General features: G+C 43.3%; 1 long non-coding RNA gene and 3 other non-coding genes across 4 annotated transcripts in view; 2 read left to right on the forward strand and 2 right to left on the reverse strand.

Annotated features, from left to right (window-relative positions):
* Positions 1 to 13,069, reverse strand: part of LOC110220087 (uncharacterized) — a 113,777-nt gene that overhangs the window by 16,916 nt on the left and 83,792 nt on the right. The gene's annotated exons all lie outside the window — the stretch shown is intronic.
* TRNAI-AAU (transfer RNA isoleucine (anticodon AAU)) lies at positions 3,687 to 3,760 on the forward strand. The gene has a single exon. It is a non-coding gene; the product is annotated as a tRNA-Ile (tRNA).
* Positions 7,362 to 7,433, reverse strand: TRNAQ-CUG (transfer RNA glutamine (anticodon CUG)). Its single transcript has one exon. It is a non-coding gene; the product is annotated as a tRNA-Gln (tRNA).
* Positions 10,923 to 10,993, forward strand: TRNAG-CCC (transfer RNA glycine (anticodon CCC)). The gene has a single exon. It is a non-coding gene; the product is annotated as a tRNA-Gly (tRNA).

Below are 13,069 nucleotides of genomic sequence, written 5' to 3' on the forward strand. Positions count from 1 at the left end.
ACAACTCACACACCCAAAGCTTTAGAGCTCCTGATGTCTCTGGTAGTGTGCTACTGACGCTCTCTGTCGATCTGCTGAATATTTCTAATCTTTTCACTAGTCATCACATTGTTTCACTTCGGCATCTCGCCTGATTTTGTGGCTTCTCTCTACAATTGGTTTCTATGCTTCATCTCTTCAGGCCCATCTGCATGAATCTCAGCTTCCATCTGCTAGAGCACAATGATTACAAAGGCTTTCCCTGAAAACAACAGGCTGATAGCTCTTTTTCTCCATAGTTATGGGTCATTACACCTGGTTAAGGGAAACCAAATCAAAGTCAGACAGAGAGACCCAAGGTTTGAAATACCTGTGGCCTGAGTTTCACATTACCTCTTATGGACATCCTTTGCAAACAAAATTTGCTTTAGGAAACTCTTCTGAGGAAATCCCACAGTAATTGTCTGGAAGCTAGAGTTATGAAATTAATTTCATTCCAAGTCTCCAGGCTGGCATGAAAGCAAATCTAAGCATAACCATTATCCTGGCCCCTGCTAGCACAGGTTCTTGATTTTATGATCTATTTCTTTCAACAGCAAAAGTCCAACAATAACAACCCCAATTTCACCCTACCTCTTCTCCAGGGACCTTGCCCTCCCCAATATGCCCAGCAATCCTTTGCCCAGCATGGATCCTTAAGATTCTCACTGTCTCTCTTCTTTCCTGCCAGGGACAGAATTTGCAGTTCCAACTAATTACATGGATAACACATGAACATCTATGAGCACACAACATAAGTAATTTAAATTGACCTATCACATAGAGAGAAGTGATTGTCCCAGTCACATAATATGATGTACAGGAAGGAACCTAGTAGCAGAAATTCATAGTATGATGAGATTTTAAATCCTTTACCTCTCTAGCTGAAGGTGGGTGATGTGTTTCATCTTCATTCCTCTGGGCTACTGGTTTACCATTGCACTGATCAGAGTTCTCAAGTCTTTGAAAGTTGTTTTTCTCTATAATGTTTCTGTCATTGTATACTTTGTTTTCCTATTTTTCTCATTTTAGTTAGCATCAATTCATAAAGTCTTCCCAGCTTCCTGTGAAATTGCTCATTTGGTCTTTCCTTATGGCACAAAAATATTCCATTATGTTCACATATCATAATTTCTTTAGGCATTCCCCAATAGGTGGGTCCATTCTTAGTTTCTAGTTCTTGGCCACTACAAAAAGAGTTACTAGAAATATGCTGTAAGTGAAAGTCCTTTTCACTTTCTTTGATCTCTTTCTTTGTATAGGCCTTCTATGTGGGGTAATGGGTACATGCAATTTGATAACCTTTGGAGCATAGTACCAAACCACTTTCCGGAATGGCTGGACCAATTGACAGTCTCTCCAAGAGTGCACTACTCTGCTTGTTTTCCACACCACCTTCAACATTTGACATTTTTCTCTTTTATTACATTTTTCAGTGTGATAAGTATGAAGCAGAGTTGCTTGAGTTTTCATTTCTCTAATTCATAGTGATTTGAAACATTTTCTCATGTGGTTATTAATAGTTTGCATTTTTTCCTTTGAGAACTGCTTGTTCATATTCTTTGATCATTTATCTACTGGGGAATGACTCTTCATCCTATAAATTTGAATCAGCTCCTTAACTAGCCTACAAATGAAAGCTTAATGAGAGAAAGTTGCTGCAAATATTCTTTCCTGATGATGTTTCCCTTCTCAGTTTATCAGCATTAAGTTTATTTGTACAAAAACTTTTACATTTTCCATTAAAAAATTGTCCCTTTTCCTTTTTGTCACCCTTTCTATCACTTTTGTAATCAGATATTCTTTCCCTACCCAAGTCACTGAAAAACGATTTCTCCTTTGCTCCTCTAATTCACCTGGGAAGTCACCTGTTAAGTCTAAGTCACATAGCTCATTTTAGAGTTTATCTTGGTATATAGTGTGAGATCTTGATTTATACTCAATTTGTGCCAAACTGTCTTCCAGTTTTCCCAGGAGCTTTTTCAAATAGTGAGTCCTTAGCCCATTAATTGGCTTACTTGGATATGTGGAACACTATGGGATTGTGTTTATTTGCCTCTGTATGTTTTATGCCTAATCTGTTTCACTGTTGGACTTCATATGTTTGTTCAGTTTTAATCAAGTCATTTTAATGATTACAGAACTGCTTTTTATCATAATTTGAGATCTGGTGCTGTACTGACCTGCATCCTTCCCACTTTTTTCCATTATTACTCTTTATATTCTTGACCTTTTGTTCCTCTACATGAATTTTATATTTTTATTTCTGTAAAATACACTTTTGTAATTTGGTATGGCAATGAATAAGAAAATTAAGTTTGGTGTTATTGTCATTTTTATTATATTGGTTTGATCTAGCCATGAATAATTAATATTCTTGCGGTTATTTAGGTCTACCTCCGTTTCTACCAAGAGCTGCATCTAGTTCCTGGGGCTATCTTAGTAGATACTCTGCCAACTATTGCATACCTTCTATAGTTATTTTGAATGGAATTTCTCCTTCTATCTCTATTTCCACCACACTTTTTTCCTGGTCAGTCATCCAAGGACAAAGAAAGCAAAGAGAATGGGTTCAAGACATATATACTGAAGGCATAATTTCTGAAGAAAACCTTAGAGTCAGATTCTGCTTCAAATTACTGATTTGGGGTCTTTGATAGCTCAGGTTAGAGCAAAGAAAAGAATAGGAAAGTCCTTCCTTTTAAAAGCTACATACAGTCAAGCAGAGCAAGTTTACATATTGGCTGCTTCTGAAAACGTGTCTCATTAGCCTCTAGTTCACTGCCTCTGTTCCAAGTTGTGGGAAGCAAGGTTCATTATCGATTTCTGGAGCCATGAGTTGTTGAATTGGCCATGTTTCTGAAATCTATGAAAGTTGATTTTCTTTCCATTACTTCAGTCATTGTATAACTTTTGCTCCTGCTTCTACTCCCTGAATCTGCACCAGTTTGTACAAGTCTTCCCAAGGATTGTCTGAATCCATCTCTTTTTACCATTTCTTGCAGCACAATAATATTCCTTTATATTCTTGCAGCATTCATCCATCCCCTCAATGGACACCCAACTCCCTTCTTTCCAGTTGTATGTTTGCCTTTTTTTAAGTGTTCCTAGAAATATTGTGGCACATAGTCTTACATATGCATGGTAGCATTGCTGGGTCAGTCATTTAAAAATACTGTAGGGAATGGTTGGATAAATTCCTGGCTCCAAAAATAATGAATTCGTGGTTATTAAGTCGTGTCCAATACTTTGGGACCCTGTGGACCATACTGTCTATGGGGTTTATCTTGGCAAAGATACTCCAGAGGACCAAAGGAATCAGATTAATGACTTGCCCAGGATCACACACAGCTGGTAAGTGGCTGAGGTCATATTTGAATTCAGGTCTTCCTGACTCCAGACCAAGAGCTACCTAATGAATTCATAATTTTGCCTTTCTTCACATCCGCTGCATTTGGGGGGGGGGGGAGGAAGGATTCCCCGAGAAAGAAAGAGTCAATTAAGGGAAGGGAGGTTCTGGTGTGCAAAACAGTAGAGGAGGAGTCCTCAAACAGTCCGAGGCTCACTTAAATGGATTTATCTGGCAAGATTAACAACGATGCTTAGAAACCCAAGGAGACTTTTCTGTACTACTGCTGTGAATGTTGAGTGAAGTACGTTCTGCCAGAGGCCGGTTAGCTCAGTTGGCTAGAGCGTGGTGCTAATAACGCCAAGGTCGCGGGTTCGATCCCCGTACGGGCCACTACACTTTTATAAGGGACAAGCGCACAAATCCCACTCGCTGAACAGTGAAGCACAGGGAACTCTAAACCCCTGCTTTCTTGCCCTTGGGGGTTGAGGGGGCAACGAAACTAGCCAATGAAAGCCAAATTTCACACCTCATCTAGCTAACCAAGAGATGATAGATAAAAGGCGAATCTTCTGTAGTCACCTGTGCCACTCGCAGCAGCAGATCGAGCCAGGGAAATTCGGGCACCAGTGTAACGACTTTCTCTCCTACAGTTTTTTAAAAATACACTTTTTATTGATACCTTTCTCATCACCAGTATTTCTTCCTCATTCTTCCCCAGCCCCTCCAGAAAACCAACTCATTGAACTAGCAACTCTTAACAGAAAAAAAAAAAGAGGAAGAATGGGAAACGGTACCAACCAGTATTGAAATTGAACATGCATTGAAAAAGTCTGAAAATACGTGCAACATTCCAAACCTGTGGACCTCCGACACTTCTGCAAAAGAGTACAGGTCGGGATGCCTTCTTAGATCTCTTCTTTGGGGCCATGTTCTTTCTAAATTTTTCAACTTACATTGTGGTAGTCCCAGTGAATTCTGGGGTTTTTTTGGCTCTGCTTACTTCACTCTGCATCAGAGTGTGGAAATCATTGCATGATTCTCCTTCGGGAATGAAGAGAAACCTCTGAGCAACAAGGAGCAAAAGCGGAACCTGGATAGACTCCAGCCTGGAAAGAGACACCCTTCTTTCTCCCCTCTGAGAGCTCCTTCTAGTCTGTCCATCCTTCACCTTGCAGGATCCCCATCCTGGAGTCTCAGGGAAGGCATGAGGCCTGCCAAACTTGTGCATAACCAACTACTAGTACCCTGTGAGCATTCTGGTACTATGTGGCACTATTCCTGGCAAAGGACCCAGAAATGCCGCTTCTAGGTCTCTATCCCAAAGAGATCATAAAAAAGGGGAAAGGACCCACATGTACAAAAAATATTTATAGCAGCTTTTTCCATGGTGGCAAAGAACTGGAAATTGAGAGGATGTCCATTGATTGGGGAATGGCTGAACAGGTTGTAGTATATGAATGTCATGGAACATTACTATGCTATAAGAAATGATGAGCAGGCAGACTTCAGAAAAGCCTGGAGACTCATATGAACTGGTGCTGGGGGAAGTGAGCAGAACCAGGAGAACATTGCACACAGTAATAGCCACACTGTACAATGATTGACCTTGATAGACTTAGCTCTTCTCAGCAATGTAAGGGTCTAAGACAACCCAAAAAGATTCATGATGGAAAAAGGTTATCCACATCCAGAGAAAGAACTTTGGAGGCTGAATGTAGATGGAAGCATATTCTTTGCTCTCCTTTTCTTGGTTATTTTGTTCTGTTTTTCTTTCTAGTGGCTCCTCCATTTTGACACCATTGTTTAAACCCCAGCTACCCAGAATGTAGCTGTGTCAGGTCAAACGGGCTCAGGGTTTGGAGTAATCTGACTCTTTTAGCTTATGTGACTGGTTTGGGTCCATTTTTATTTCTGACTGTCCTTAGTGACCCGCACTCTGTTAGGAGCCCTCACTGATGTCTCTGTCATGAAGGACAAGCAGAAGAATGCACTTTCTCTCTTTTCTGTTTCTCTCTCTATGTCTCTGTCTCTCTGTGCTTTTGTCTCTGTTCTCTGTGTGTGTATCTCTCTGCGGCTATCTTTGTCTCTGTCTGTCTTTCTGTCTCTGTCTCTCTGTGTCCCTCTCCCTCCGTGTGTCTCTATGTCTGTGTGTGTCTCTTTCTCTTAGCTTTAGAGTATTTCTAAGTCCTCCTCCATCCCTATTCCCCGGCCTCCCTTACTCCCTTTTCGGCCTTATTCTCCTCACCCCGATCTCCAGCGCTGGATTTGAGGTGGGTAATATTAGCACTATCTGCATGAAAGTGTAACTGAGGCTAAGCACAACAGGCCACGCCGAGCTCCGGAGCTCTCTCGGAAGCTTCTGATCCTGGACCCAAAGCCTGATTAGCCGCCGGAAAGCTGTGCTTAGTAGAATCAATGTGATGTCTTCACTGAGTATCTGTGTTAAATGTTCTGTCAGCGTGTCACAGTCTGCGTAGAAGTATGCTCGTAAATGTTCTGGGGAAAAGCTCTGGGTTTCTTGGCTTTCTACTCTTCAGTATGACTACAGCTCTTGGCACCTTCGAATACGTTAGTGGTGTGGTCATGTATTCTAGGCCCTCAATGGAGCCTACAATCCAGAACTGTTGACGTTGTCTTTGCAGAAAGTCTTAGTCATCATTTTCATGCTTTCCAAAGAGGCGACTTATAACTGCGAAATTCCCAAGTGACCCTGAATCAGCTTGTTGTAAAAGCGTACTGTAATTGGCTTGGAAGGAGAAAACACTTTTGCACATCTGGTCCTAGTTCCATCAAAAGTCACAGTTACTTAAATCATACTGCTTATGCTCTCCCTTGTGTTCTGGTTGATTATTATAAAGTAAAGCCATGAAAGTAAAGCAAGAAAGAAAAGTAAGTGAAGCTGCCAAGAGAGGGCTAAGAGCTAGAGATGTCTATGTAGGAGTGAGTGGAGTGAAGTCGAGCCCTGCAACTGAGCTGTGTGAGCAAGTGTGGAGAAGGGTAAGGGCGGGCAGGGAGGTTCGTAGGCTTCGAGCTGTCTGTTAGCGACCTTGGGGACTTACGGACTATTTGGTAGGAGTCGGTGAAATTCAATCAGGAAGGTGAGGCCTCGAAAGATTAATGGGTTTTAGAAAGATCTGAGGTTTCTTTAGAATAAGGATCCTCACACACACACACACACACACACACACACACACACACACACACACACACACACACACACACCCCATCATCGAAAGGTAAGTAGTACAAAGAGATGTTGCATAGGTATTGGTGGTTCAGTGGCAGAATTGCCCCCTCCCACGCGGGAGATCCGGGTTCGATTCCCGGCCAATACAGTTAAGCTTTTAGGTATCTGTTCGTCACTGTTGACAACACTGTCTCCTTCCTTCCACCATAAAGTTTCTCACCTTCTGGGACTCGACCTTAGACCCAAAGCTCTTGGCAGCTCTGAGACACCCTTCTCACACAATACTCACGGCCATGCTTCTTTGTAGTCTCCAATCTTTTCTTGATGATTGCCATGCTGTTTGTGTCCTTCATTTTCATTTCAATAGACGTTTACTGAGCACCTACTGTCATAGTCTTTTGTTTCTGTGCCTGTCTTCCTATCCCCAGTGCTTAGCACGGAGCCTGGCACTTAACTGGAGCTTAATAAATACCAGTTGACTGACTAGTATACCAATTCGCTACTTGACTCTGTTGGGAGCGATAAGACGAGTACCGGTTTCGCATCGACGCTGGAAGCTGAAAGAAGTAGGGGCAAAATATTATTCTTCAAAATTCAGTCCATATATGATTTGCCCAACATACAGACCAAATCACGCATCTTTCGGGTTCTCTCTTTCCTGGGCTTAAGATACGACCTAACCCAATAAAAGTAGAGTACGAAAGTGTGGCCTTCACTCTAGACCTAGACTAACGGGGAATCAAGAAAAGTACCTTCTTTCCTTATGTAAGGACTTGTGAAAGTAGGGGGGGGAAAGAAAACCCAAGGCCCCACCGAGACTTGAACTCGGATCCCTGTATTCAGAGTCCAGAGTGCTAACCATTACACCATGGAACCACCTTGAGAAAACTTTTCTTTCGTTCCTTTTCAGCAAGATTTGGAATATTTACCTCAATCAGGAATCCTTTTTCTTCCAGAAATCCTACTTTATTCAAGAGCAGAAGATAATGTTCACCGCTGTGAAGACACTACCTTACACTTTCATTGATCGCCTGCCTGACTGTATGCATCTCTGTCTCTGTCTCCCTTTCTGACCCTGTCTTTCTGTCTCTCTCTGTGCCTGTGTCTTTGAGTCCAGCTCTGTCTCTGTTTCTCTCTATGTCCGTCCGTGTGTGGTGTGTGTGTGTGTGTGTGTGTGTGTGTGTGTGTGTGTGTGTGTGTGTGTGCTCCTTCCTCGTTTCTTTCTTTACAGTAGTTTCCTTACGGTACTGGTTATCACATTCTCCTTACACGCCAAAGCTTCTGGGTTGGAAACTGAGAGGAAATAATTGTTCATCCCTTTCCTCTTCCTCCCCCTCCCCCGTAAGTCCTTCTCTCAGTCTGCGCTTGGGAGAGGAAAGGGGTCCGTTCCACATAACTAACTGTCGGTAGTCCCTGAGAGCCCAGCAGGGTTTCCTAGCATCTCAGTCCGTACTCGATTCGCAGTAAAGATGTCTAGACCTTTGGTAGACAGACTAGTGATGCGCACTACTGGAAAAGGTCCCTGCTCTGAGGACTGCAGCCTCCTAACTCCTCACATCACTCCTTCTGGACTCCAACTACGGAAGGATCTCAGCGTCACTCCAGATCTAAGTGAGCATCTTGAGGATATTGCCCTCGGCCTTGGCGTCCTTGGCTCCTAGCTTAGGACCTTGCACAGTACGTTGCAGGCTGCTACTCGATATTCTTTGAATTTCATTGAAACTCTGGGGCGAAGAGAACAAGAAATGTGTGTGAGAGTGTGCACGTGCGTGTGTTTTCATGCGCTTGGGAGCTGTGTGCATTGAACACACTCTTTGTCCCTAGTTCTTGGTCCTCCGTCCCACCCCCGTCCTCCACCCCTTTTCAACTTCTTTGTAGTGTCTGGGCAAACCAAGATCTGGTCTTGTAGTACCTAAAACTTCGGTAGATGCTAATTTAAAACCTAGCTGAATGAGTGAGTATGATAACTGTTAGGGAACACTTGCGTTGTACAAAGAACCAATTAATACAAAGAGAAAGGTGTTCATATTTGGAGAGCGAAACAAACCTTTGAAGGCTATGCTGCATTGGCCGGGAATCGAACCCGGGTCGGTGGGAGGCGAGAATTCTACCACTGACCCACCAATGCCCCGACACTTCTTTTCCTATCCTATACTTCTCTTCCTTTATCTTACTAGGTTCTGCACACAATGAAACGAGTAGTTCATTATAAAGTCATCTAAATCTAGGCCTCGGGTTCCCGATCTACACAACTGAAGCGCCAATCTCACCAGTAAATTTCTTAGGTCCCTGATGCCTCCAAACCTATGCTGCTCTCATTCTCTCTCCCTTTAACTTTCTTTGCTCTTGCCCACGACTCAATCCTCAGAAACTGGCGCTCGCGCTCGCGCGCGCACACACACACACACACACACACACACACACACACACACACACACGGCAACAATGTCATGCTCTTACCTCTCCTGGGCTTCAATTACATTTTCACACAAGGTCAAGTTTCAAGGGGAAAACAAAGGTCAACCACTTCATATATTTACATGTACACACATATATACATAAATAATATATATGTATTTCCGTACATATATGCCTATACATATATGCATATGTATGGATATGTGTATATATCTCATTATCTCTAGCTTTGTGGGTGAAGTGTTTGACCTTTGCTTTCCCCCAAAGGGGAAAGCATCCCTCTGATATTTACACACACAGCCTAATATGTATTTATGGGTACACGTGCATTTATTTACCTATGTAACCCGTGCACGAATACATGCATACATACATGTAGTAAGGAGTCATATGCCTAGAGGTGGTAGTTAAATCAATGGGAGCTGATGAGATGATGGAAAGAAAACATTGAAGGACCACTAGATCTGTACCTCAAAGAGATCAAAGTAAGAGGAAAAGAGCCCAATGTACAAAAGTAGCTATAGCACCTTTTTATAATCACAAAGAGCTTGAAAGTTAGGGAGGTGTCCATCAATTGGGGAATGGCTGAATAAACTGTGATATATAAATGTAATAGAATACACCACAAGGAATAACGTGTGGGTTTATTTCAGAATATCCTGGGAAGGTTTGTATGAACTAAGGCAGAGTGAAGTGAGAGGAGCTGCGACAACAGTTTCCGAACTAACAGCAACACGAAAGACAAACAAAAAGGAAAGATTGAAGATTTCTCTTCATTGCAACGACCACCAATGCTTCCAGAGAAATGATGATAATTTGTGCTGCCCATCCCCTGATAGGGAGGCCACTAATCCAAGATGTACAAAGATTCAAACATTTTTGGACATGGACAATGAGGGAATTTGCATATTAGTGCCAAGGGTTTTCTTTTTCTTTTAAAATGTGAAGAGGGTTTGGAAAGAAGAGAAACATGTCTGCCAACTGTTTTATTTTATTTTTTTAGAAAAATAAAGAAAATGCAGAGAGAGAAGACAAGAGGATCCAGGAGAGAGCTTTGGGGTACAACTTCAGTTAAAGTGTGGTATGTGAATAAGGAACAACTGGAGAAGACCGAGAAGAAATAGACAGATAGGTAGGGAAGGGAAACAATACAATTGTGTCAGAAAAAAACAGACAGGAGAAAGTGCCCAGGAGGAGACAGTGGTCAATAGTATCAGGCTTCAGGGGAGTTCAATAAGAATAGAATTATGAAAAGCCCATTGCTTATGTAGATTGTGTGTTTGTATTGCCCATGTAGGTTATATATATGTCCACAATTGTCTATTTAGATGTGGCTTGGAGAAAGGAATGAATAGAGGGATATTTCTAGAGTATCCTCTACCAATTCCTCCCTAAGAGAGAATTAGATTGTTCAAAGCAAGGGAGAAGGAGATTAGGGTCATACAATCTCTCTTCAAAGAAGGGATACTGGACTATATCTGAGTGAAATGTATTTCTGAACCCAGGTGTGTATGTGTGTGTGTGTGTGCATGTGTATGGGGGGGAGACAGGGAGAGGGAAGGGAGAGGGGGAGAAAGGGAGAGACGGAGAGACGGAGGGAGGGAGAGAGGGGAGGGAGAGGGGAAGAGAGAGACAGAGTTACACAGTCTCTGAGGACTGAGCTGTGAGAAGAGGAAAAAGGAGGCTAAGGGGAGAGAGGAGCATAGGTTTCAAGGCGTCAAGGACCTTAGAAGTTTTCTGGTGCTATTGGTGCTGCTGTTGTGCAGATCAAGAATTCATCCATTCAGTCAAGGTTTAAACGAGTGCCTACCGCAGCTTTAGGTGTTACAGGACGAGACTTTGGCTCTGCCAGACACTACATAGAAGATTTAGGTGACTTTTTAATGATCTGCAAAGCCCCCTGGGATAAATGAAGAGAAGCATAGGAAAAAAAACGACCACGCGGGAGCATTGGTGGTTCAGTGGCAGAATTCTCGCCTCCCACGCGGGAGACCCGGGTTCGATTCCCGGCCAATGCACCGACTTTTTAAAAGTTCATTTCACTTTTCCTTTTGTATTAAGTGGTTCCCTTGTAGCAAATTGAACTGGAGTCGCAAGTGACTCACGTCCGGTCCGAATTGCTGCGCAATCGACGTTGTTTATTGTAACAGGTGTAAATGCCTAAGGCCAGGTTTAGGCAAGACCACTCACAGCTGTCTGCACTATCCAGGTGTACCAGAAGGTCTCTTAAGGTTACCTGCAAAGCCAAGTCACCGCTTCCCCCACCCCTTGCCCCCAAGATTTGCTCCGGAGAATAGAAAGCCACAGATTGTACGGGATTACCCGGACTACCAGCAAAATTGGATCGTGGCTCCCCTCGGGCAGAATCTAGCTGGCCATCCTGCCCGACTAGAGAGTCAGCGTCCTCGACCAAACTGGACGGTCCACAATAGCGTAGACAGGCTGACAGGTGAACAAAACCATTTTTTTACACAATTTTTAGAAGTGTAAGGGGAGGGGAGGAAATTTTATCTGGGGCGCGCACATACACTGGGTAAGCTCGGGTGGTACCTTGGGGCGGTACCTAAACTCATCTAAACAAAACTTATGCCTACAAAAGTGTTTAGCCTTGGGGACCAGCTAAACTTATCTAAATTAACTTTTCTTGTAGGGTGTAACCAGTGAGCATAACTATGACTAAGCTAAACTTATAAGCTTTTTTTATATTAAAATAGAGTTATTTTGCTAAGGGTGGGGGGAGGGAGAACACATGGCTTGCGGTTAAATTCACACATAATACAGGGGCTCTAGGAATTTAAGTTATGGAAACATGACAGGCCAGTGTCCACTGCTGTGCCCATTTCCCTCCTCTCCATTTCCATAGTTCAGACTTTTTGCTTGTTTTTTTTCCCTCAAGCCTGATTATTGGGAGGGGGTCATAAACTTCACAAGCGCAAGTTTTTCAGAGCAGTTATCATTTTCTCTTTGGGATTCACCCATTCAGTCAAGATTTAAATGAGTGCCTGCCGCAGGTTTAGCAGCTACAGGACGAGACCTTGGCTCGCCCGGACAATACTTAGAAGCTGGAAAAGGGGTGGGGGGGGGCGAGGTGGAGGTGGAGTCGAAGACCAAGAATGGGGACGAAGAATCAGTTCAAAACACACAGCTGCCAAACGTGAAAACATGCACTCGCGCGCGCGCATATTCCTTGTTCTCTCAGTCCCACGGGATGGAACACAATGCAAAAATATCTAGTAAGCGCTTACAATGTGCAAGGTCCTAAGCTCGGAACACTTCCTTAGATCTGTAGTAACGCTGACATCTGGCTGTCTGGAAGAGAGCAGAAACTGATAGACAAGAACCAAAAGTCAGCGCAAAGAGGCAGAAAAGCGTGTGAGAACCACGAACGCGAGACTCTCTCCAAGAGTTCCCTAACCAAATAGTGGGAGCCATCTCCAGTCGTCCTGATCTATATCTTGCACTGGACCCAGATGGCTCCAGAGGAGAAAGTGCGGCTGGTGACTTTGCACAGACCTGTCTCACTTAAATCCAATTCAATTTCAAGTCAAGGCATCTGATGTCACCGTACTCTTCGATAACGAAGGACAAACAACCTGTGAGTAGTTCGTACTGCTCCAGTGGGGACCCAACTGGCCAGTTACAGATGGGGAATGCAGTTCCTTCTTCCTTCCTTCCTTCCTTCCTTCCTTCCTTCCTTCCTTCCTTCCTTCCTTCCTTCCTTCCTTCTTTCCTTCCTTCCCTCCCCCTTCTCTCCCTCTCTCCTTCTCTCCCTCTCTCCTCTCCGTCTCCCTCTTTCTTTCTCTCCCTCTGTCCACATAGGATATCACAGCTTTACCAGCGGGTGCTCTGACCAAAGGAATGCAAAATTTGATGGCTGAAATCTAAAATGATATCTTGGTGTTTACTGGCTAGATTTCTTTCTTAAAGACCATGCCTTCAACCCAATTCACTCTGGCTCTCATTGATTGGCTAACAATAGATCCCAGCCCACGCCCCACTTTTTGGGGGCCCGGATGGCTCAGAGTAAATGCAAATAGTAATTGTTTCTGTTTTGGCCAGAAACCCTGAGGATCTTCTCCTCCCAGATTAAATTT

The sequence above is a fragment of the Phascolarctos cinereus genome, unplaced genomic scaffold (assembly GCF_003287225.1).
Source record: "Phascolarctos cinereus isolate Bilbo 61053 unplaced genomic scaffold, phaCin_HiC Scaffold_5;HRSCAF=322, whole genome shotgun sequence".
Taxonomy (NCBI): domain Eukaryota; kingdom Metazoa; phylum Chordata; class Mammalia; order Diprotodontia; family Phascolarctidae; genus Phascolarctos; species Phascolarctos cinereus.